Raw genomic sequence first — 23,626 nt, forward strand, 5'->3', positions numbered from 1 at the left:
GAATTCATCCCTTCCACTTAAGTCTCACTTAGCTGGCTGTTGCATTTACTGTTGCAGTGGCAAATATAGTACAGTGGTACCTCAGGTTAAGAACTTAATTCATTCCGGAGGTCTGTTCTTAACCTGAAACTGTTCTTAACCTGAAGCACCACTTTAGCTAATGGGGCCTCCTGCTGCCGCCGCACTGCCGCTACGCGATTTCTGTTCTCATCCTGAAGCAAAGTTCTTAACCCGAGGTACTATTTCTGGGTTAGAGGAGTCTGTAACCTGAAGCGTCTGTAACCTGAAGCATCTGTAACCCAAGGTACCACTGTATTGGTAAGGAAGGAAGGTCAGACTCTCACACACTTACACCTCTGTCCCTTGTCCTGCAGAGCACTGATATAATACCTCAAATGCCAAGAATTTAATGAACCATATAATATATCATGAGGGCTGAGAGTCCTCTGGCTACTGGTACAGGAGCAGTGGTTGCAGTAGATTCAAGCTTTGGGAAGTGGCTCATTTTTCCAAGAAGAGAACTGGTTCAGGAAGGAGCACAGGAGTCATGTGGTGAGAACATCCATACCCCATTACTAGAAACAATATCCAGCTATTCAAATTTATAAACCTGTTAAGAAAAACAATGCAAATGTGGGCTTGCTTATTTCCCTCAAAGCACTAAAATATGCATTGTGTGTCAAAGCAAGCCATTGACTATCATCCTGTGAAACAGAGTAAACAAATACCTCTTTGCTGCCTTTCTTTTGGTTGTCAATCAGGATTCCAGATCTTGAAATGTTACCCTGTTACTGGTTAGAAGGACCCCACCACTGGGAACGGATGCCATCTCTGTCTTCACAGGCACCGAAAAAAGTCCTGACATGTTTCATAGCGTTTGTATGTAGAACTCTGTGAAATGGGGGGAAAAAACCCATCTCTTTCTGTCAACCTGTCACCGATATAAGCTTTTACTTTCCATCAGAATGACTAAACTTTAAAACGGTGTTTCTTCAGTGCTGGGTATTGCTGTGAGAACTCCTGGGTGTTATCAGAATTTATAGACTCCCAGCAACACAATAGAACAGCATAGCATTTTGTGGAATATTAAAAATTCATTCAGATATTCACTAAAGCATGGATGACAACATGAGGGGGGGGGGGAGAAGGAAGGGAGGAGTGCCAGCATGGTTTATTGACCTTGATTCCTTGGCACAAAAAAAGATAAATGGGGATATATTTTTTTAACCATTTATGAAGGTGGAACCTTGGAAGCTGAAGAAGTGCTCATAAAAATGATCCTTAATGTGGCACACAGATTGGCAATTGGAAAAGCTATGGTAGCCAGGGGGATTTATTGCCAGTGTTGACTTGTGTGTCTGTGTTTCCGAGAGCATAGCAGAGATGCTCCTTTTATAAGGTTACTTACTGATGTTATTCTGTGGAGAACTGCAGAAAGAATCAGACTCCTTGCTCTCTCTTTTAAAAAAGCACTCCTCCCTGATGGTTCGAGACGATGAAACACGTTTCTTCAGCGTGGCTCATATTCCCTTCCTCTCCCCCACTCCCCATGTTTGAAAAGGGGATTCAAAAGCTCCGTGCATTCACAAAGAAAGAATCGTTTGCCATGTGGCTCTCCTTCCACCACCCCTGCTGAAAACAAGAACCCGGTATTCACACTGCTCATCAGAGTATTTTTCCACTGTTTGGCTGAAATCACAGGGCAGTAATGCCTCATTGGTTTCAGATATTAACTTTTGTGCTGAGAACCCAGTTGGAGCTGGTGTGACAAATAGATCTTTCTTTCTCCCCCCCCCACCTGCTGATGGAAAACACAGCCCCCTCCACACCTCCCCATCTCGCCTAGCCTGGTCCCCAAGAGCGCTGGAAGAGAAAGTTGCCCTTCGGCACCATCTGTTTCTGCCAGCTTCTACTTTGGGCACTGCCTTTACATCTGTTGAGAAGAGGAATCTTTGCTTGATGATTTGTTTTGAAGAAAACTTTGGTCTCTCTCTCCCCCTCCCCACAGCCCCCTGTTAGATTCATTAACTCTTGCAGCACTTCAGAGTAAGGATGTCAGAGAATTCCAATGGAAATGGACATTGTTGATGTTTGCTTGTTCATCCCATATGGCCACAATCCACGGAAAGTGATTGGTATTTGCTGTTGATACTTTCTGTCTGCAAATGATACACAATTGATTACCCGAACACTGTTTCCTTTGCAACAAAACCAATGGGGTAGAATAATGTAATGATAATGTAATTCTTGTGAATAACGTAAATTATGTAATTTCAACACCGCAGAGATGAATAATGTATTTTTTTTGGCAGAAGATGAACCGCAGCAGAACGGAAACACTGCTGCAATGTGACAAATAAGGGCTGGAATGGAAAATGATGCCTTCTTATGTGCCTACTACAGAGTCAAAACACCCATGTCTGAATTCTCGGTCTGCTTGGCTGGGATTTCACACAGTTTCTGATGAGACTAGGCACTGGTATGCCATTGTCTTGGATCGCTGCTATCCTGAATTGGAGTGCTACTAGATTGGATTTTGCTGAACATAATAAAGAGCCCTGCTGGCTCAGACTACAGCTCCAACTCGTAGCCAACTAAATGCCTCTGGGAAGCCCACAAGCAGGGGATGAGTTCAATTTCTCTCTTCCACTGTCGCTCCCCAGCAGCTGGAACTAAGAGGCATATTTACTACGGTAATTTATATCCCGCACTTCCATTATAAAACGGCACTCAGTGTGGCTAACAACATCTTTCCTCTGAGCATGGAAATTGCATTTAGACCTCCTCTTCCATGAATTTGTCCAATCCCATTTTAAATCTCAGCAGTTGCCTCTGTTCGGAGAGTGGGGACGTGTTCGGAGAGGGGGGGATGCTCACTGGTTGTGCATCTGCTTTGTATTCAGGGAACCCCAGCTTCAATTCCCTGCTTCACCAGGTGTGGCTGGGAGAGACCTCCTGCAGTCAAAGTGCGTACTTCACTACTGAGTTTTGACCCTTCCCCATGTGTCCCCTTAGCTGTCATTTTTCTTAACCGAAGGGGGTATGATAGGTTGGTAGGTAGACAGATAGATAGGCAGATAGAATCATAGGTAGATATTTCCTTACTTAAAAGCTGCTAACATCTTATTCTCTGCCATCAAAACAGTCAAAGGAGTGAGACCACAAGATTAAAATAGAAAGCTGAGTGCTTGCGAATCAACTCACCCCTGAATGATACCACCGGAAAGCAAACTGGCCATGTACATCAAAGTTTGGAGAGGTGGAGGAATGGAAAATTAAAAATGTAGCGAGTTCCAAATGGATATGGTGGCAAATTTGAAACATGCTGCTTAGTGCAGAAGTGAAAATATGAAAGCAATGATACAGCTGCATGATGTGCTAAAAATATACAGTGTTACCATTTTATACCCACTTAACTGTGAGTAAGCCCCCTTGAAATCAGTAGGACTTAGGACTGAGTGCATATTATAGGGTTGCATTCATCTGGGCCAATAAATAAAGCATCTGTTCACTGCATCTTTTATTTGACATATATTATCCCAAGGATGCGGGTGGCGCTGTGGTCTAAACCACAGAACCTAGGGCTTGCCGATCAGAAGGTCAGCAGTTCAAATCCCTGTGACGAGGTGAGCTCCCGTTGCTTGGTCCCTGCTACTGTCAACCTAGCCATTCGAAAGCACATCAAAGTGCAAGTAGAAAAGTAGGTACCACTCTGGCAGGAAGGTAAACGGTGCTTCCAAGCACTGCTGTAGTTCACCAGAAGTGGCTTACTCATGCTGGCTGCATGACCCGGAAACTGTACGCCGGCTCCCTCGGTCAATAAAGCGAGATGAGCACCGCAACCCCAGAGTCATCCACAACTGGACCTAACGGTCCAGGGGTCCCTTTAGCTTTTTCTATCCCAAGGATAGTCAATGTGGTGCCCTCCACATGTTTCAGACCACAATTCCCATTAATCCCTCTCAGCATAGCCAATGGCCAGGGATGCTGGAGTTATGCAATGAGCCCTAGCTAGTCATCCAAAGAATGTCCGACTCACCCTGCCCCAAACACTTCTGACGACTTCACTCTCAATCTTGCAGTGAGACTAAGTATCTGGAGGTGGATTCTTTGTACATCCATCTAAGCCCATTCACAAAGAATCTCCCTTCCCACACTGAATTGTAAGGTTGTGGTGCAGCCGACAGGGATGTTTGGGGTGGTGCATCTGGGCATGTGTGGCCTCTCATAGACCTGGACCACTTGAAAATTGTTGACGGTTTTGGCACATCATTTCATGCCTTGCCTGTTGTAGCAAATGTAATGTGCTTTGCTAGATACCACATGATTTGTCACTGTATCTTCATGGCTTCATATATATATGTGTGTGTGTGTGTGTGTGTGTGCGTGTGTGTGCGCGTGTGTGTGTGCGTGTGCGTGTATCTTTATTCACTGTCTCTTACTCTGTCTGTTGTGCCCCCAACCCTCTCCCCACTCCTTTGAAGTGCCTCCCATACCTGACACTACCAGCCATACTTGCTCACTTTGTGGGTGGACTGCCAAGTTCTTAGAACAAACCAGTAGCCATTGTACTTGCTGTTCACTGTCGCTGCTCCCACTGTTCCTTACAGACATGCCATGGACCATTTGAGCAAAGCTTGGCGTCCACTGGTGGTTGAAGGACTGTCAAGGAGGGGGTCGCTTTCCCAAGTCCTCCCTCCAATCTACTAATCACATGCAGGCACTGAACAGGTTACCAGCCTTAATTGGCTTCTTCTCTGGCACCAGCTACGGAACATCAAACAGCAAGTCTTATACATGGCCTCTTCTCTCCCGCCCCCAGCAGGGTAACTTGAAGATTTATAGGGGGCTGGGGAGTGCTGGCAACCAGTCAGCCCCATCACAAGTCCCCAATTTGGGGACTAATTATTACCACCTGCCTGGGAGGTCCCACCCAGCGATACTTGCTCACAGGATCACTACTTCATGACAAGGACCACAGTTTGGGAGCCCATGGTCTAGTCAAGCTCCCTACTCAATGCAGGTTCGGCAATGCAGGAATCAACTACAGCATCCCTGACATAGGTCTGCCCATCCTCAGCTTCAATATCTCCGGAAAAGGAGAGCCCGCCTATCTCTTATGATCCTCCTGTGATCATTTCTCTGAACACCTGAACTGGGCTGTTTTCAAAGCTGAGTCATAGACAACTGTTAGACGATGACCATTACAACAACAACAACAACAACAACAACAACACCGGAGCATTGAAATATTCTGAAAGCTGTAGTTTCCCTTCAGAAAAAGTCCGGGTAATCTGGAATTCCAAAATCTTTGGAGACATTAAAATAAGGATTTCAAAAGCATCCTTTACCCCACATCTATGGTCATTGGTGCTATCTGTAATTACCTTGTTTAAACATGCCGCTTGGAAATGGTGCAGTATGCATAAGATAAGAACTGGCTGTTCTTGCAATAAAGTGTAATCTGCTTTTGTCTAGGTTAGTATATGTGTACACACACACACACACACACACACACACACACACACAGTATGCCAGTAGCAATCAGATATATTCAAAACCCCACCCGGGTTGTGTTTGACCATCTTGCAGAAGTAATTTCGACTGGCACGTCAGATGAAAGAACAGCTTTGGAAACAGTAGTGTGTGTGGCCCTGAAGGTTTTCTCTTGGCTAGTATTCCAGGCACCTTATGGCACTTCTCGGCAGCTTTGCAAAGGCTTCAGATAAAGTATCTCAAGCCTAATGAAAGGTTCAGCAGGCTTCATCTTTCGCCTATCCTGCTCTGCACAATGCTAAAAATGATATGATGAACAATGAAGGCTGTTTGCTGGTGGAAGCCAAGCCAGTGTATTCAGGTGTTCTGAAGGAGAAGGAAGGAGAAGGACAGGCAGACTAATTGACTAGGAAGCTGACTTACACCAAGAGGGACTATTGGTCTATCTAGCTCAGCATCGTCTGCTCTGATTGGCAGTGGCTCTCATGGGTTTCAGTAAGGAGATCTTCCCAGCCATACCTGGAGGTACTGGAAATGGAACTTGGGACCTTCTGCATGCAAATCAGATGCAGAACTACAGCCCTTCCCTATTTCTTCCTTTCTTTCCCTCTTTTCACCAAGGCCAAACATGGAAGCAAACATCAAGGGATCATAAAACCCTGCCTCAAATAAGGTGTGGGCTTTGCAAACCTAAAAAATTCTTCTCCGACTCAGATAAAGACCTAGAAGACCTGTTCCCTGCCTTGCAGGCCTTTTTCTTCCTGGCCTGGGAGGGTGGGGCCCTAATGGACTTCAGCTACAGAAGCTTAGGCTGCTGAGGAGGCCAGAGACCATCTTGGCTGCCTCTTAGGGCAGCCCCAGGACATCGAGCCTGAGCTTTCTAGCTACTCCCTGCCATGAACCACCATTGGCGGGATCAGCAGCAACAGCACCGGAGATGTTCTGTGCTTAGGATAACATTTTATCATCTTGTTAATCACCCTGTTTTAAATGACAACTCTAGCAACTCCCATTTTGTTCTTGCATTCATATCCCGCCTTTTTCTCAAAATGGCACGGACAGTTCTCCTCTCCATTTAATCCCCACATCACCCCTGTGAGGTAGATTAGCCTGAGAGGCAGTAGCTCACCCAAAGTAGTCCTGTATTCTTCACAGCAGACTAGGGATTCGAACCCTGGTCTCAGGGGCGGCATGTTCCATTTCGCCGCGTGAGGCAAAACGGGAAGATGCCACACTGCCTAACCACGACTGAAGCCTCCCTTACTTGCATTGCATGGTGGCACCCATAAAGCACCAATGGCAGTGCCAAGATCTTGCCAAAATATCACAAGAACTTGAGATTTCATGAGATTGCAGTGGGATTTCACCCAAACCATGTGCTGCTGGTGGCAGCACTTTGCTGATAGCAGAGGCAGAGGTGATGGGGAACCCACAGAGTTGCCGCCTTGTGGACTTCCGCCACTTGAGGCAGTCGCCTCACCTTGCCTCATGGGCAGGCAGGCAGGCCCTGTCTGGTCTCCCAAGGCCTACTCTGGCACTCTAACCACACATAAGAAGAGCCAAATTGGATCAGCCTTGGCCCAGTATACATGAAGGAATGTCTCCACCCCCATCGTTCAGCCCAAACACTTGAGGTCCTCATCTGAGGGACTTCTTTTGGTTCCCTCACTGCAAGAAGAAAAGTTACAAGAAACCAGGCAGAGGGCCTTCTCAGTGGTGGCACCCGCCCTGTGAAATGCCCTCCCTTCAGATGTCAAGGAGATAAAGAACTGCACAACTTTCAGAAGACATCTGAAGTAAGCCCTGTAGCGGGAATTGTCTGATATTTTATTATTTTTTATATATGCTGTAAGTAGCTGGGGAAACCATTATTGTTATCGGGTCAAAGGCCTGTCTAGTTCTCCATTCTGTTTCTCTAGTGGCTAAGCAGTTGCTGATGAAAAGCCTGCAAGCAGGACGACAGGCACTCTCCTGCTTTTGATCCTCAGGGGCTGAAATTCAGAATCGGGCCACCTCTGATCCTGGAAATGATATATAACCATCACAACTAGAACCCACCAAGATCCTTGTCTCCCACAAATCTGTCTTAATAAAGCATCCTCTGTAAAATGCCAAAATTGGAACAAAGGGGGAGGGACTGGAAAACAGGCACTGTCCGTTGTCGATGGGAACACTTGGAGCATACTGTTCCTCCCACTAAACGCCATTGTTGTTGTTGTTTTATTTTATGCTACCACTCACACGGCAACCATTTTGGGAGGTAAACGACGGCATTCAAAGGCTGCAGCGAAAGCGTGCAGCCAGTTGCCGGGGCTACCCAGGGATGTGAGAATGAGCAGATCTCACACAGCGATGATTTGAAACATGCCTTGTGGCTTTCTAATAATGTGCCAAAGCATTCTCAGCGGTGCGCCGCGAGGCCTCCTCTTCTATCTTGTGCGAATGAACTAGGCCCAGCAGGCCTCGGCTAATGCAGGCAGGCCCTGCGCTCTGCTGGAGGAGTGCAGGCTCCGAGATGGCAATCGAAGCTTGATTTGCCAACACATTTCCAATGATTAAAATGTAATTAGCACGACGGAGTGCCTCCTCCCCGGCTAATTTTAATGCATGCTGTGACAGGCAGGCGGCCGCCGGTGCCGGGGCCCAGCAGCAGATGGAGGCAAAGGCAGCAGGAGAGGAAAGCCATTTTGCAATGTGGCTGTTCACATCAGGAAACCATCAGGGCGCGAGGCTTCTTAGGAAGGCCCTTGATGGCAGCCTGTCAAATTGGCTCTGTCATGTCTGACTGTGGCGGCGGTGGCAGCCATCCTTCAAGATGTCCTGGGACCGCCGGTTGTTTTGCAGGCTTTAACTCCTTCAGGTCTCTGAGCATCTCTGCGTGCTGATTCTCGTGCTGCTGCTTCTTTTAAAGCGGCACTGCATTTCTGTATCAGACCAGAAACGCGGATAGCGCCGTGGTTGGAATTTGTAGCAGGCGTACAAATGCATCTGGTGAAGGGTTCCAATCGCCAGGCTGCGTTAAAATTCTCAAGGAGGGAGAACTTAGAAACCAAGGAAGCTCCCATGGACCAAGATAGATTATTGTTATTATTTTGTTTGTTTAGAACATATGTGAAGTGTAGGTGGGTTGCCGTGAGGCAAGACACAGTGATAACAGCAAGAACCTTTATTGAACTAAGAGACCTGGACAACAGGGGCAAAGCAACTGCTTATATACATTTCTGAAGGCCTGGGCCACTCCCACTCCCAACATGATTGGCTGTCTAAACTTCCAAGCTGAGAATCATGACTCAGAGTTTAAGGGCCAATGGCAGAGGCCCAAATCCTGAAATGTTCTGTTGGATATCATGTATTGAATTAGAACATGGGCTCAGAATCCTTAGTCCAGACTCAAGCTCAGGCAAACACAGACCACTGAACACATAACAGTACGTACCGCAAGTCAAAAAGGCTCATAGAGGGAGTCACATGCCCTCCAACATTCCCAGTGCTATTTTTCTAGAAAATTGGCACCAGAACTCACCATGAATGCCTCCCTTATTCTCTGAAAATGGTAATGGCACCCTTCTGAGAGGTGCCGGAATTGAGTTATGGTAAGTTCCAGGTGAGGTGACCACCTCAGGGAGCAGAATACACAAGGGCTGCAGATCTGGCCTCCAAGGAACGCATCACATACTGCCTTAGCTGCGGTGGCAACAACAGCTGTGGTCTGCTCCTTGAAGGCTGAATCTGCCTCCATCTCAGCAGGCCCCCACCATGCTGCCTGTATGGTGGACTCCTGGCGAAGAGGAGATGCTGCTGCTTGCCTCCCACCCTGGGGTTCCAACTTGAATAAAATGGGGGGGGGCAAGTAAGCCCCTCCATGCATAATTGGTCACAAGATATGGAACATGCATACCATTTTTAATGGCAATGTCCATCAACTTTTATTGGGCCGCCATGTGAAATATTTTATTGGAGAGGGCAAAGGGAACTAGGTCCCTAGGAGTTGGCTCCTTTGCTCCCACCCATAGGGAGGAAATAGCCCTCTGGAGTCTCCTGAGGTTTGTACTTGCCTGGCATGATTTGATTCCCCCCAACACCCATTCCTGATGTAGATCTACACTCAAACACTTGTTCCCAATGTAGATAAGCAAATGCTGCCGCCGCAAGTGGGGTGGTTTTCCTTCATTTCACGGTCAGTTGTATGTATGCATGCAGACGCCAATACCACATAACACCGGTCTTGAAAGACCTACACTGGCTCCCAGTACGTTTCCGAGCAGAATTCAAAGTGTTGGTGCTGACCTTTAAAGTCCTAAATGGTCTTGGCCCAATATACCTGAAGGAGCGTCTCCACCTCCATCGTTCAACCAGAACACTGAGATCCAGCGCCAAGGGCTTCTGGTGGTTCCCTCACTGTGAGATGTGAGGTTACAGGGAACCAGGTAGAGGGCCATCTCGGTAGTGGTGCCTGCCCTGTGGAACGCCCTCCCATCAGATGTCAAAGAAATAAACAACTATCTGACATTTAGAAGACATCTGAAGGCAGCCCTGTTTAGGGAAGTTTTAATGACTGATGTTTTAATGTATTTTTAATGGAAGCTGCCCAGAGTGGCTGGGGAAACCCAGCCAGATGAGCAGGGTATAAGTAAATTATTATTATTACTATTATTATTATTATTATTGGGTCAATGTGTTTGGCTTTCAGCAGGATTTATTCAGTACAGTACAGATTCTGAATCTTATTGCATTGGCGTCATGAGGTTACATTTCCAGAGGCTGTGTCTAGCAGGAATGGCTGTAAACCCCATGTAGATAGGGAGTTCATGTGGGTCTTTTGCCATTTTCTCATAGGCATGCTGAAGCCTGTGGATGATCATAAGGGGAGAATATTGTGTGTTGCTATTGCATGCTGCAACAGGCAAACATATAGCTTGAATTTAGAGGGGTGTTGTAGATTTCAGAAAGGGCAGGTATCATTATTTTCCCTATTCTGTCGTCTTCTTGTTCCTCTGTTTTACCTTCAAATCCAGTCCTCCAAAAATTAAGATTTGACAAGGGGAGTTTCAGGTTTTAAATCCAGGAATTGGAGTGTTTTCCCTTCCCCACCAGTAGGAGTGGTGCATTTCAGTGATTTGAGATAGGTGGTTTGTAGCTGGTTGACTGGTTAAAACCAAATAGTGCTCATCAATGGTTCTTCATCGTCCTGGAAAAAAGTGGCAAGCAAGGTGCCACAGGGTTCTGTCCTGTTCCTGGTGTTGTTCAACAGATTTATAAATGACTTGGATGAAGGGATTGTGGGGATGCCCATCAGATTTTCAGATGACACAAAACTGGCAAAGGTAGTTAATACCTCAGAAGACAGAGTCAGGATTCAAAATGACCTTAACAGGTTGGAGATCTGGACTTGAATGAACACCACAAATTTCAGTAGAGACAGATGTAAGATTTTGCACCTAGGCAGGAATAATCAGATGCACAAATATAGGATGGGGAACACATGGTTTGCCAGTGGTACATGTGAAAAGGATCTAGGGATATTAGTAGACCACAAGCTTAACAGGAGTCAACAGTGTGAAGCAGCAGCAGCAAAACAAAACAAAACAAAACAAAACAAAACCTAAAATAAAAAAACAAAACACTAATGCTATTTTAGGCTGCAACAACAGAAGTATAGTGTCCAAATCTAGGGAAGTAATAGTGCCACCCTATTCAGACATGGTCACACCTGAGGTCCTGTGTCCAGTTCTGGGCACCACAGTTTAAGAATGCTACTGACAAGCTGGAACATGTGCAGAGGAGGGTGACCAAGATGATGACTAGAAGATCCTCAGGGTCTCTTTCAGCTCTACAGCTCTATGATTCTGCGATTCCTTTGTCCCTTCCAACTGCACCTGTCTCCCAGATAAGAACCATGGGGCTAGGCCTTCTCAGTGGGTTGTAGCCAATGCTGGTCCTATGCAAAGTAGTTGCATTGAAGTTAATAGACACGACTAACATAGGTTCATTAATTTCGATGGGTCTTTCTTGAGTAGATCTTAGGTGAACACAACCCAATAGAAACCCGAGGGAGTGCATTCTTCTTTGGGGTGGGGGTTTCCTTCAAAAACTATAGTACTTTACAGCTTGGGCATTTTTAAACCAGGGATGTGGTTTAATCCATCTGTGGTCTTCCAAATGTTGTTAGACTCCAGATCCCATCAGCTGCAGTCAGCACAGCCAATGGCCAGGGATTCTGGGAGTTGTAGTCCGGCAACATCCAGCATATAACTGAGCTAAAGTGATATATGAATAGGCATGGATGGAATGTTAGGCATCCATATCCGACAGGTTTCACATTTCCATTAAATTTGTCTCAGTCTCATTGTAATAACACAGGGAAACAACTCTTCCATCTAGCCCTATCTTATAAAATGTATTTCCCTTTCTCCCTCCCTCCCCCCACTCTTTCTTCCTGGTTTATAATTCATTACTGGCATAGATGTGATCTATTTTACTCTTTATTATTTATGGCAGCTTTTATCTTCTTGGGATGATTTATAATTTAAATTGTCCATGCAAGACCTCGGGGAAAGCAAGGATTACTGTAAATCTAACAGATGTAAACAGGCAGTATGCATACAAACCAATTGCCAGGTTGACATCTCTCCCTTTCTCCCCCCCCACCCCACCCGCTGCCGCTGCCACAGAGTGAATGAGCAAGTGTGTGTGCTGTATTTCAAAGAGGTTCTGGATTCATGCATCCTTTGATACCTAAATGCAAAATATATGTGGCTCTTGCATATGTTCCAGCTATTTGTATTGACCAGAGACGGTCCCTAGTTTGCTTGGACTTGTCTCTGTTGAATAAGGATGGATGATTCTGTCAATATTGGTTCCCCTCCCCTTCTCATTTTCCCAATACTAAGTTCAGTTCTCCATAAACTATGTTTATTAGACCAGATTCACACTAAAATGTGGATGTGAACTTATTTTATGCATATATATATATATATATATATATATATATATATATATATATATATATATTTGCTTTCGTAGATTTTCACGGGTACAGGAATGCAGGTTTTGGTGTCTTCGGGTGTCTTCCCGTGTAAGAGTTGGGGTGTCTAGGCGACGTTTCGACGAGGTCTCACTCGTCATCTTCAGGCTGGTGCTTTCGGCTTCTTGTTACTGGAACAGAGCAGGATCTCAGTGTTTGAGTTCCTATAAATACTGTTGAGGGGGTGTGGTGTATAGCCTCCAACGTTCTGGGCAGAGAGGAAGTTCCCAGGTTAGTGTGTCTTTACGTGTTGGTTAGGACTTCATCCACAATGGACAAAGATACAAACAGATAGAAGGAGCACCTATGGGATCACCCCTCTCACCGGTCATCGCAAATCTGTACATGGAACACTTTGAAACCAATGCTTTAGACAAGTCAGAACACAAACCCAAACTTTGGCTCAGGTATGTTGACGACACCTTTGTAATTTGGCCACACGGGAAGAAAAAACTAGATAGCTTCCTCACACATCTCAACAGCCTACACCCCAAAATACAATTCACTATGGAAATAGAAGCCAACAACCAACTTCCCTTCCTTGACGTCCTAATCTACAAAAAACCTGATGGCTCCCTAGGACACACTATCTACCGGAAAAAAACACACACCAACCGCTACTTACATGCACAATCACACCACCACCCTGCACAAATAAACTCCGTAGCCAAGACTCTCATCTCCAGAACCAAACGCCTGGCTGACAAAGACCACTTGACAACTGAGTTACAGAATCTTTCAAATGTGTTAATCGCCAACGGATACCAGCAAAACAGGGTTACGAAGCTAATCCAAAAAGAAACACCCCCCAAAAACCAAGACACAGAAGAAAACAATGGCATGGCCCTCCTTCCTTATATCAAGGGCACTACAGATAAAATTAGCAAAATCCTCCATAAACACAATATCAAAACAGCCTTTTGCACCAACCAAAAAATAGCCAATATCCTCAGAAACCCCAAAGATAAAATCCAGTTAGAAAACCAAGGGGTCTATGAAATACCTTGCAAAGTCTGCCCAGCCACGTACATTGGACAAACAAACAGACGAATAAATGCACGTATCGCAGAACACAAGAATGCCGTCAAAAAAGAAGAAAAAACTTCCTCTCTTTACCAACACATGAAAGAAACAGGACACGAAATTAATTTTTCAGATTCCAAATTGCTCTTTAACATGGAACACCACCACAAGAGAATAATCATGGAAGCCATCGAGATAGAGAAACACCCTCACAACATGAACAAGCGTGACGATACGTCCCGCCTGCCAGACATCTGGAAAATAGCCCTCCCCACAAAAACCGACACCAGAACCAGAGGCACACAGAACGCCATCTCCAATCAACCACACCAGACCCAAACCCAGACCCTCTCCACAGATAAATTACAGACACCATCCAGTAGCCAAACCATAGTGGCACCTCCGGATGCTGCACCCCCCTGCAATCCCTACACAGATCTGGCTGGCACAGGGCACAAAACCACAGCTCGCCCCTATACACGAAGCCAAGCCAGAGCACAACTAAGTGCAGTACAGCCATCTTCTCAGAAAAAACTCTTCACAAGCTCAAGAGGTCAAGACACGAAAGCTTTAGCAACTAATCCACACCTAATGACCCTCCTAAGTGGTACTCAGAATATCACTCAAGAAATCACTCAAGATATCCCTCAAGTAATTAATGAACAAAAGAAGAAAAGACACACTAACCTGGGAACTTCCTCTCTGCCCAGAACGTTGGAGGCTATACACCACACCCCCTCAACAGTATTTATAGGAACTCAAACACTGAGATCCTGCTCTGTTCCAGTAACAAGAAGCCGAAAGCACCAGCCTGAAGATGACGAGTGAGACCTCGTCGAAACGTCGCCTAGACACCCCAACTCTTACACGGGAAGACACCCGAAGACACCAAAACCTGCAGAGAGCCAAGACTCTCATCTCCAGAACCAAACGCCTGGCTGACAAAGACCACTTGACAACTGAGTTACAGAATCTCTCAAATGTGTTAATCGCCAACGGATACCAGCAAAACAGGGTTACGAAGCTAATCCAAAAAGAAACACCCCCCAAAAACCAAGACACAGAAGAAAACAATGGCATGGCCCTCCTTCCTTATATCAAGGGCACTACAGATAAAATTAGCAAAATCCTCCATAAACACAATATCAAAACAGCCTTTTGCACCAACCAAAAAATAGCCAATATCCTCAGAAACCCAAAAGATAAAATCCAGTTAGAAAACCAAGGGGTCTATGAAATACCCTGCAAAGTCTGCCCGGCCACGTACATTGGACAAACAAACAGACGAATAAATGCACGTATCGCAGAACACAAGAATGCCGTCAAAAAAGAAGAAAAAACTTCCTCTCTTTACCAACACATGAAAGAAACAGGACACGAAATTAATTTTGCAGATTCCAAATTGCTCTTTAACATGGAACATCACCACAAGAGAATAATCATGGAAGCCATCGAGATAGAGAAACACCCTCACAACATGAACAAGCGTGACGACACGTCCCGCCTGCCAGACATCTGGAAATTAGCCCTCCCCACAAAAACCGACACCAGAACCAGAGGCACACAGAACGCCATCTCCAATCAACCACACCAGACCCAAACCCAGACCCTCTCCACAGATAAATTACAGACACCATCCAGTAGACAAACCATAGTGGCACCTCCGGATGCTGCACCCCCCTGCAATCCCAACACAGATCTGGCTGGCACAGGGCACAAAACCACAGCTCGCCCCTATACACGAAGCCAAGCCAGAGCACAACTAAGTGCAGTACAGCCATCTTCTCAGAAAAACTCTTTACAAGCTCAAGAGGTCAAGACACGAAAGCTTTAGCAACTAATCCACACCTAATGACCCCCCTAAGTGGTACTCAGAATATCACTCAAGAAATCACTCAAGATATCCCTCAAGTAATTAATGAACAAAAGAAGAAAAGGCACAATAACCTGGGAACTTCCTCTCTGCCCAGAACGTTGGAGGCTATACACCACACCCCCTCAACAGTATTTATAGGAACTCAAACACTGAGATCCTGCTCTGTTCTAGTAACAAGAAGCCGAAAGCACCAGCCTGAAGATGACGAGTGAGACCTCGTCGAAACGTCGCCTAGACACCCCAACTCTTACACGGGAAGATACCCGAAGACACCAAAACCTGCATTCCTGTACCCGTGAAAATCTACGAAAGCAAATATATATATATATATATATATATATATATATATATATATATATATATATATTCGAATCTTGGAAGAGATCCAAGAGTCATCTAGTCCAACCCCCTACAATGCAGGAATCTCAGATAAAGCATCCATGATAGATGGCCTTCAAACCTCTGCTTTGAAACCTCCAAGGAGGGAGACTGTTCCACTGTTGAACAGCTCTTACTGTCAAAAAGTTTTTCCGTATGTTTAGTCAGAATCTCCTTTCTTGTAACTTGAAGCCAATGGTTCGAGTCCTACTTTCCAGAGCAGGAGAAAACAAGTTTGCTCCATCTTCCATGTGACAACCCTTTAGATGTTTGAAGATGGCTGGACCATAAAGAAAGCTGATTGCCGAAGAATTGATGCTTTTGAATTATGGTGCTGGAGGAGACTCTTGAGAGTCCCATGGACTGCAAGAAGATCAAACCTCTCCATTCTTAAGGAAATCAGCCGTAAGTGCTCACTGGAAGGACAGATCCTGAAGCTGAGGCTCCAATACTTTGGCCACCTCATGAGAAGAGAAGACTCCCTGGAAAAGACCCTGATGTTGGGAAAGATGGAGGGGACAAGGAGAAGGGGATGACAGAGGACAAGATGGTTGGACAGTGTTCTCGAAGCTACCAGCATGAGTTTGACCAAACTGCGGGAGGCAGTGGAAGACAGGAGTGCTCTGGTTCATGAGATCACAAAGAGTCAGACACGACTAAATGACCAAACAACAACAAAATCACATCTCTTTTCTGTCTCCTCTTTTCCAGGCTAAACATCCCCAACTCCTTCAACCGTTCCTCATAAGGCTTGGTTCCCAGGCCCTTGATTATCCAGCTTGTCAACATCTTTATTAAATTGTGGTGCCCAGAATTGGACACAGTATTCCAGGCGTGGTCTGACCAAGGCAGAATCGAGTGATCCTATTACTACCCTTGATCTGGACACTATTCCTCTGTTGATGCATCCTATATCACAACAGTCTCCTTGCAAGAGCTGTGACAAAAAATCTCCCACTTTCATTGTTGGCCGGAATGCATAAAAGGAGGGTGATTAGCAAGCAGTAATGCTTGCTACACCATGGTGTTGTAGTAGAGGAGGAGGAGTGCTTTTTGTTAAGCTTGAGGGCCGCATTTCCTTCTGGACAAGCTTCTGGGGTCCACATGCTAGGAGTCTGAGCAAGGTTCAGAGGCAAAAATGGACAGATCGGCAGATGCTAACTTTATCTTTGGAGGGTGGGCTTTTTTTCTACACACACTCAAGGCATTCTGGGACACGTTATCGCTGGATAAAAGCACTTGGGGGTGAAGCAGGACCAATGGAGGCCAGATGAAGAGGTCTGGAGGGCTGCATTTGGCCCCTGGGCCTGAGATTTCCCCACCCTGGCATTAGAGGACTCCCTTCCCAGCTTCTGATCTGCAATGCCTGGTTTTCACCTACCATTTCCCTCTCCCCCCACCTTCTCAAGCACAATTTCTAAATGAGGACAGTTGCTTCCCTTTAAGGACGTACAAATAACTTGCCCTCACCTGTCAAGCGTGCTCCTTGTATTTTACTGGGCCCATTATGAACGCAATCTGTCTGTCGAGGATTTGCATACTTTCTTTCTTGAGAAGTAATGACAGCAATTTCTCTCCCTGCGCTCCCTTTCTGAGTGTCTCATTTAACGGCACCTGCGAAACCGACAGGCGCAGAGATGAGAAGTGAAAGAGAGCAGTTGATTAAATCATCATCAAGTCGGGCCTCCGAAAGTCAATCCTGCTTCCCGTCCGCAATGATATCCCTTTATCTTAAAGTAATGAGCTATGGCACTTCTGCATCGGGTAATGTGATAAGTTCTATTAGCATGTTCCATTTGCTTCGCAAGCAAGGGCAAGTCATCCCGGCAATCTCGTATCGCTGCAATCAAAGCAATTGGCTTCACAGGCAGAGAAGAAAGAAGCAAATGTTCAGGGTGATTTCTTACGGATCACAACACGGTTGGGGTGGGAGAAAAAAGCAGAAGGGCCTGTGTGTTATTTTAACCCGTTACGTGCATCCATTTTTATCTATCACCCCAGTGTGTCATCCAGTACCACTAAATTCAGAACAGACACATGGAAGGACATAACACACACATGCATTGGGACACAGGTGGTGCTGTGGGTTAAACCACAGATCCTAGGGCTTGCCAATCAGAAGGTCGGTGGTTCGAATCCCCGTGACGGGGTGAGTTCCCGTTGCTCGGTCCCTGCTCCTGCCAACCTAGCAGTTCGAAAGCACGTCAGAGTGCAAGTAGATAAATAGGTACCGCTCCAGCGGGAAGGCAAACGGCGTTTCTGTGCACTTCTCTAGTTCACCAGAAGCGGCTTAGTCATGCTGGCCACATGACCCAGAAACTGTATGCCGGCCTCCTCGGCCAATAAAGCGAAATGAGTGCCGCAACCCCAGTCATCTGCGACTGGACCTAATGGTCAGGGGTCCCTTTACCTTTACCTAACACACACATGCACAAATTTAAATCATACTCAGGGCCTGATCTGACCTGGGGTAATCTGGGGCAAGCTTGACGTGGATCCAAGCCCCAAACCAAGCCTTGCAAAATCATGGGGTTGGAAGGGATAAGAGAAGAAGACATGTCTTTCCTTCCACTCACCTCCAGACTGGGTGAGTGGAATGTTTAACCAGAGTTTTAAACATGCAGTTGGGATAAGGAAAGGAGATGCATCTCATTCTCCTCACCTACCACTAGACCATCCTCTAGTTGACAGCCCCAGTTCACTCCAAATGGACCCAAACTGAGCGAGGTTTGAATCCCCACTCAGCCCCGAAGGTCTCTGGGTGACTTTGGGCCAGTCACGATCTCTTAGCCTAACCTACCTCACAGGGTCTGGGTGGAGATGCAGTGAGGAGGAGGAGAACCATGTACACCACCTTGAGCTCCTTGGAAGATAGAGGTGGTATATAAATTAAATTAAATAAATTACCGTAAGTAAATAAATAAATAAAACAAATGCTTCCAGGATCAGAGGCAACAGATCTTTGAATATCAATTACTGGAAGACAATAGCAGGAGAGGACTGTTGCATACAGGTCCCACTTGTGGGCATCTCCTTGGGGTTGTGGGAAAGAGAATGATAGACCAGTTGGGCCTTTGACTATTACAATTTCTCTCCTGCCCACTTATTTGGCTCCACTGCATTTGCACCTCCGCTCAAAGATTCAAGACTTAAGAGGGGCAAATCCTGGTTTTAGTTCCTGCACTTGGATAATTTATTATCCCTTCTCCTCCCTTGACTCCCACCCCTTTCAAAAATGCATTATATCACATTTTGCCCCCCCCCCAAAAAAGGTCAAATCTGCAAACCAGAATTTTCCAGGCATAGCCTGTATTCAGTCTTTGTATACAGCACCCAGGCAGAAATCCCTGAGATGTCCAGGAAAATCCAGACGTATGGCAGTCCATGTCAGTAGTGTAGATTTTGGCAAATTTCATGAAAAATAGCTCAACAACTCATTTTTTTCCCTTTGAGATTTCGGGAAGAAAGCTCAACAATTTTGGGGAACAAAAACAAAACAAAAAGCTCAACAGTCTGTATTTTCACTTTTTGAAATATGGCAACCATAGCCTACTAAAATGTTTATATTCAGAGAAATTCACACTCAAATGCTGATGAAATTTCAAAAGGATTTTTTTAAAATAATGCAAACTGATGTTGAAATGTGGAGAACTAAACAAGAAAAAAAAGAAAATGAAATTGACAGTTTCACTTATCTTTAGTGGGTAGTGTGTCATTTTGGGTAGTGGGTAGTGTGGCACTCTGAGCACAACAGGGACATGTTAAATTTTCCTACCGCAAAGAATAACTATTCTGTGTTGTTTGATTCTGGATGGCATAGATCCTGCTGTAACTCTGTCCCTACTCTGGTCTTTGTCTGAGACACTGAAGATGTGATTCCTCTTTACATATAGCCTTCCTGGTCTAAACCACTCCTGCCTCCTGGAGACTGTGTTTCTTCTCTCTCTCTAACTATAGAAATACGTGCAGAGAGTTGTCTCATTTTTGCATCTAAAAAGATAATACTGAAAACACATTATGAGAAGAATATTATTCTAATTTACCTGTAAAAAGAAAACAGAGAGGTTTCTGCAGGAGGCAAAATATCTCAAAGGATGAAAAGCAGACAAAATACTTGAGAGTGTGAACATGTTTGAGTAAATGGAACCCTGTTTTACAAGTCGCATATGGCACTTCAGTTGTTTGGGGATTGTGTGAACCCCTAAATGGGAGGAGGAAATGAAAGCTAACATACCATATTACCCAAATATAGGCTGTCCCCAAATAAAGACCGCACATAGGTTTCTTATAAGCCAGTTTCGAGGAGAAAACCACAGTCTGCATTCAGGTCAATATGGTACACATGCCATTTGTTTCTGAAACCAACTGTTGATCTGTTTGTGTGTGTCTGTTTGTGGTAACACTATGCACTTCTCATATCAAGTCTTACACACAAGAACACATTACCAAGGATTGGGGTGGAGGAAGGGGGTGCGGTGGCGGTGGTCTGCCCCAGGTGTCTTTACTGAGGGGGTGACATTTGGTGTGCTGCCCGACCGTGACTTCCAAGCCTACCCTGAGCCATCGGGGGAAGGGGGGAGCTGCGCCACTTTGCCGGAAGCATTCCCCCCTTCCCCCTTTGTTTTGACAGCTGGGGGAGGCTTGGGAGTCACGGGTGGGTGGCATGCTGAGTGTCTGCCATTGGCAGCTCAATCTGCCCCGTGGGTGCTCATTCTGCCCCCGGCTACAGGGTGCGCACTCCGCTCCATGCACCCGAGTGGCTATCCCGCACCTGGGAGGGAACCCTCCGCGCCCCGCGCCCAAAATGGCGTTCTTCACCTCACTGTCCACTGCAGCAAAATTAAGTAATTCACATAATTAATTGTGTAAGTTATGTTGCCTTTACATTATTTCACCCCATTAATTTCAATACAGAGGAAACACAATGCAAATAGGAGTGGGGGAGTAATCAGTTACTTCTCATTTGCGGACTGAAGGCAACAGCAGCAGCAAATACAGTGGTACCTCAGGTTACATACGCTTCAGGTTACAGACTCCGCTAACCCAGAAATATTACCTTGGGTTAAGAACTTTGCTTCAGGATGAGAACAGAAATCACGCTGTGGCGGTGTGGCAGCAGCAGGAGGCCCCATTAGCTAAAGTGGTACTTCAGGTTAAGAACAGTTTCAGGTTAAGAACGGACCTCCAGAACGAATTAAGAACTTAACCTGAGGTACCACTGTACTGATCTTATTCCCGGGATTTATTTCCATCCCTGACATGGGACAAATAGTTCTAGTTCAGAAGTTTATTGTTATAGCCAGAAGCCGTGTTAATAAAATAATACAGAGCATACATCCATAATATAAGCCAACACCCATTATGTAAGAGAGGGACAAGTGGCATTCAGTCACCCGAAATGGAGCAATAACACGTCTGAGATGCCCTTAGAAGTCCAGGGCTACCTGCACACTACACTGACTGGCTCAGCATGTGTCTACCCTATGCCAACATGGGGCAAATAAACCTTTGTGTCAGAAATGAGCCAGCTCCAAGCAAAGGTTTTGCAGCCAACTTCAGAAAGCAGCCAGGAACAGAGAGGCTTAGATGTTAGTCAGGCAGGGGAGAGCTGGCAGCTGCAAACTTCAGCTCTTCCTGACCTTGAGGGGCAGACTGATAAGGCAGTAGTTGAGAAGAGGCTAGAACACAGCCAAAGCTCGCAGGAAGCACAAAAAGGCACAAACAGACTCAGAGACAGCCTCTCGGAACAGGAAGAGGTTAGAGCTGATCCAATAAGTCCAAAGAGTCGGCGAATGGGAGGGCTGCTAGACAGGAAGCAAAACAAGAAACGTAAGGGTCGTAAGTTCAATATCTTCTGTTGACGCCGGATGGAGTCTTCAGAAGGGTCATCTTGATTAATGATGCCGGAGGCTTTTTTAGGGTCATCCGGAACTATCTGTTTGTGTTTGCAATAAATCCTTCTTTTTAATTGGTACCTACTCTTACTGTGTTATCAAGCTGGGAACCTTGACTCCTGACACTTTGCAATTTCTGCTCCTGTGCCTTTTTTTATCCAAATTCTCCAACATCTCATATTGCGGTCTCTCCTCTCCCTTCTGCGTTCATTCAGCCTGCAAGTACTCTTCTCCCAGTGGTTTAAAAGCTAGAAGTGTATTTGTTCTTGCAAAATTGTCCCAGGAATTGGGCTGACAGTTCAAACATACATCTCTGTAGCTGCAGTGTTTGCGAAACTGCAGGCCACAGACTGCACCGTGCCTTAGCTTTGTGTGGATGCATGTGCAGTAGGGACGAAACGCATCCATCCCTTTCCACTACCCCTAAGAGATTTAACTGCTAGAGTCTGGGGAGGAAGCTGAACCCTGAAGTATGACAACTCTAGCGGCTCATATGAAACATCTTAACAAGGCATCCTCCAAAGGCAGATGCAGACAGGGGTCATAGTGACTAGGGAAGAGTGAATCTGTCAGTTTTAGTTTCTTTCAGTTTCTCATTCCCTGCCTCCTCTCCCCCATCTTAAGTTCAATTACAGTCGTCCCTTGGAAGTCGAATTTAATAATAATAATAATAATAATAATAATAATAATAATAATAATAATTATTATTATTATTATTATTATTATTATTTATTTGTACCCCGCCCATCTGGCTGGGTTTCCCCAGCCACTCTGGGCGGCTTCCATAGAAACCAAAATACAGTAAAATATCACAGATTAAAATATCACAGATTAAAAACTGAATCCGTTCCAGAAGTCCGTTTGACTTCCAAAACATTCGGAAACCAAAGCGTGGCTTCTGATTGGTTGCAGGAAACTCCCGCAGCTAATCAGGAGCCACAGAAACCCCATTGGACATTCAGCTTCCAAAAGAACGTTCAAAAACCAGAACACTCACTTCTGGGTTTTCATCATTCGGGAGCCGATTTGTTTGGGAGCCAAGGTGTTCAAGATCCAAGGTACAACTGTATATGGATTTCCACATCAGGTTGTAATTTAGGACTCCCTTGGAAGTTGGTGGACTCTCTTTCCTTGGAGATTTTTTAAGCAGAGGTTGGATGTCCATCTGTCATGGATGCTTCAGTTGAGATTCCTGTTTGGACTAGATGACCCTCAGGATCCTTTCCAAGCCTGCAGTTTTATGATTCTAAGTCCTCATTAAAATTTATCAGCATTTTCGTGTGAAATTTCACCTAATATGCAGATTTTTGTATGCAGTTTCACAAACAGAAAGTATGTTTGTATGTTGTTTTCCCTGATCTATGCATTTTAATGCACCCTTCCTCCCAGGATACGCATCTCATGTATACATCTCTGGGCTGGAGAAGAGCATTGCAAAATTCAGAGATGTGCAAATTTGGAGGGATCTTATGGTTCTCAGGGGATGTGGGTTGCCAATCAGAAGGTCGGAGGTTCGAATCCCCACAATGGGGTGAGCTCCCGTTGCTCGGTCCCTGCTCCTGCCAACCTAGCAGTTTGAAAGCACGTCAAAGTGCAAGTAGATAAATAGGTACCGCTCCGGCGGGAAGGTAAACCGCGTTTCCATGCGCTGCTCTGGTTCGACAGAAGCAGCTTAGTCATGCTGGCCACATGACCCAGAAGCTGTACGCTGGCTCCCTTGGCCAATAAAGCGAGATGAGCACTGCAACCCCAGAGTCTGTCACGACTGGACCTAATGGTCAGGGGTCCCTCAGAGTGTGTCAGAAAGTGCCAGTTAGGTAGGTTAACCTTTAAATGTGAGCTGCTTTGAATTTATCCCCCATCTTCAGGCACTAGGATCATTGGACTGGGATTGGCCATGATCAATAGGGAAATTTGGAGTATATATCCTAGAGC

General features: G+C 45.5%; 1 protein-coding gene and 1 long non-coding RNA gene across 11 annotated transcripts in view; one reads left to right on the top strand and one right to left on the bottom strand.

Moving 5' to 3' along the window:
• Window positions 1-23,626, top strand: part of AUTS2 (activator of transcription and developmental regulator AUTS2) — a 712,323-nt gene that overhangs the window by 448,278 nt on the left and 240,419 nt on the right. The gene's annotated exons all lie outside the window — the stretch shown is intronic.
• LOC308574911 overlaps window positions 10,175-23,626 on the bottom strand; it is a 33,461-nt gene continuing 20,009 nt past the window's right edge. Inside the window, exons 2-4 of the long non-coding RNA XR_014002619.1 lie at window positions 19,573-19,748; window positions 17,268-17,411; window positions 10,175-10,684 (exon numbers count right to left, since the gene is read on the bottom strand). This is a non-coding gene — a long non-coding RNA (uncharacterized lncRNA). The remainder of the gene's footprint in view (window positions 10,685-17,267; window positions 17,412-19,572; window positions 19,749-23,626) is intronic.

The sequence above is a fragment of the Podarcis bocagei genome (genome assembly GCF_964188305.1).
Source record: "Podarcis bocagei genome assembly, chromosome: 15".
Taxonomy (NCBI): Eukaryota; Metazoa; Chordata; class Lepidosauria; order Squamata; family Lacertidae; genus Podarcis; species Podarcis bocagei.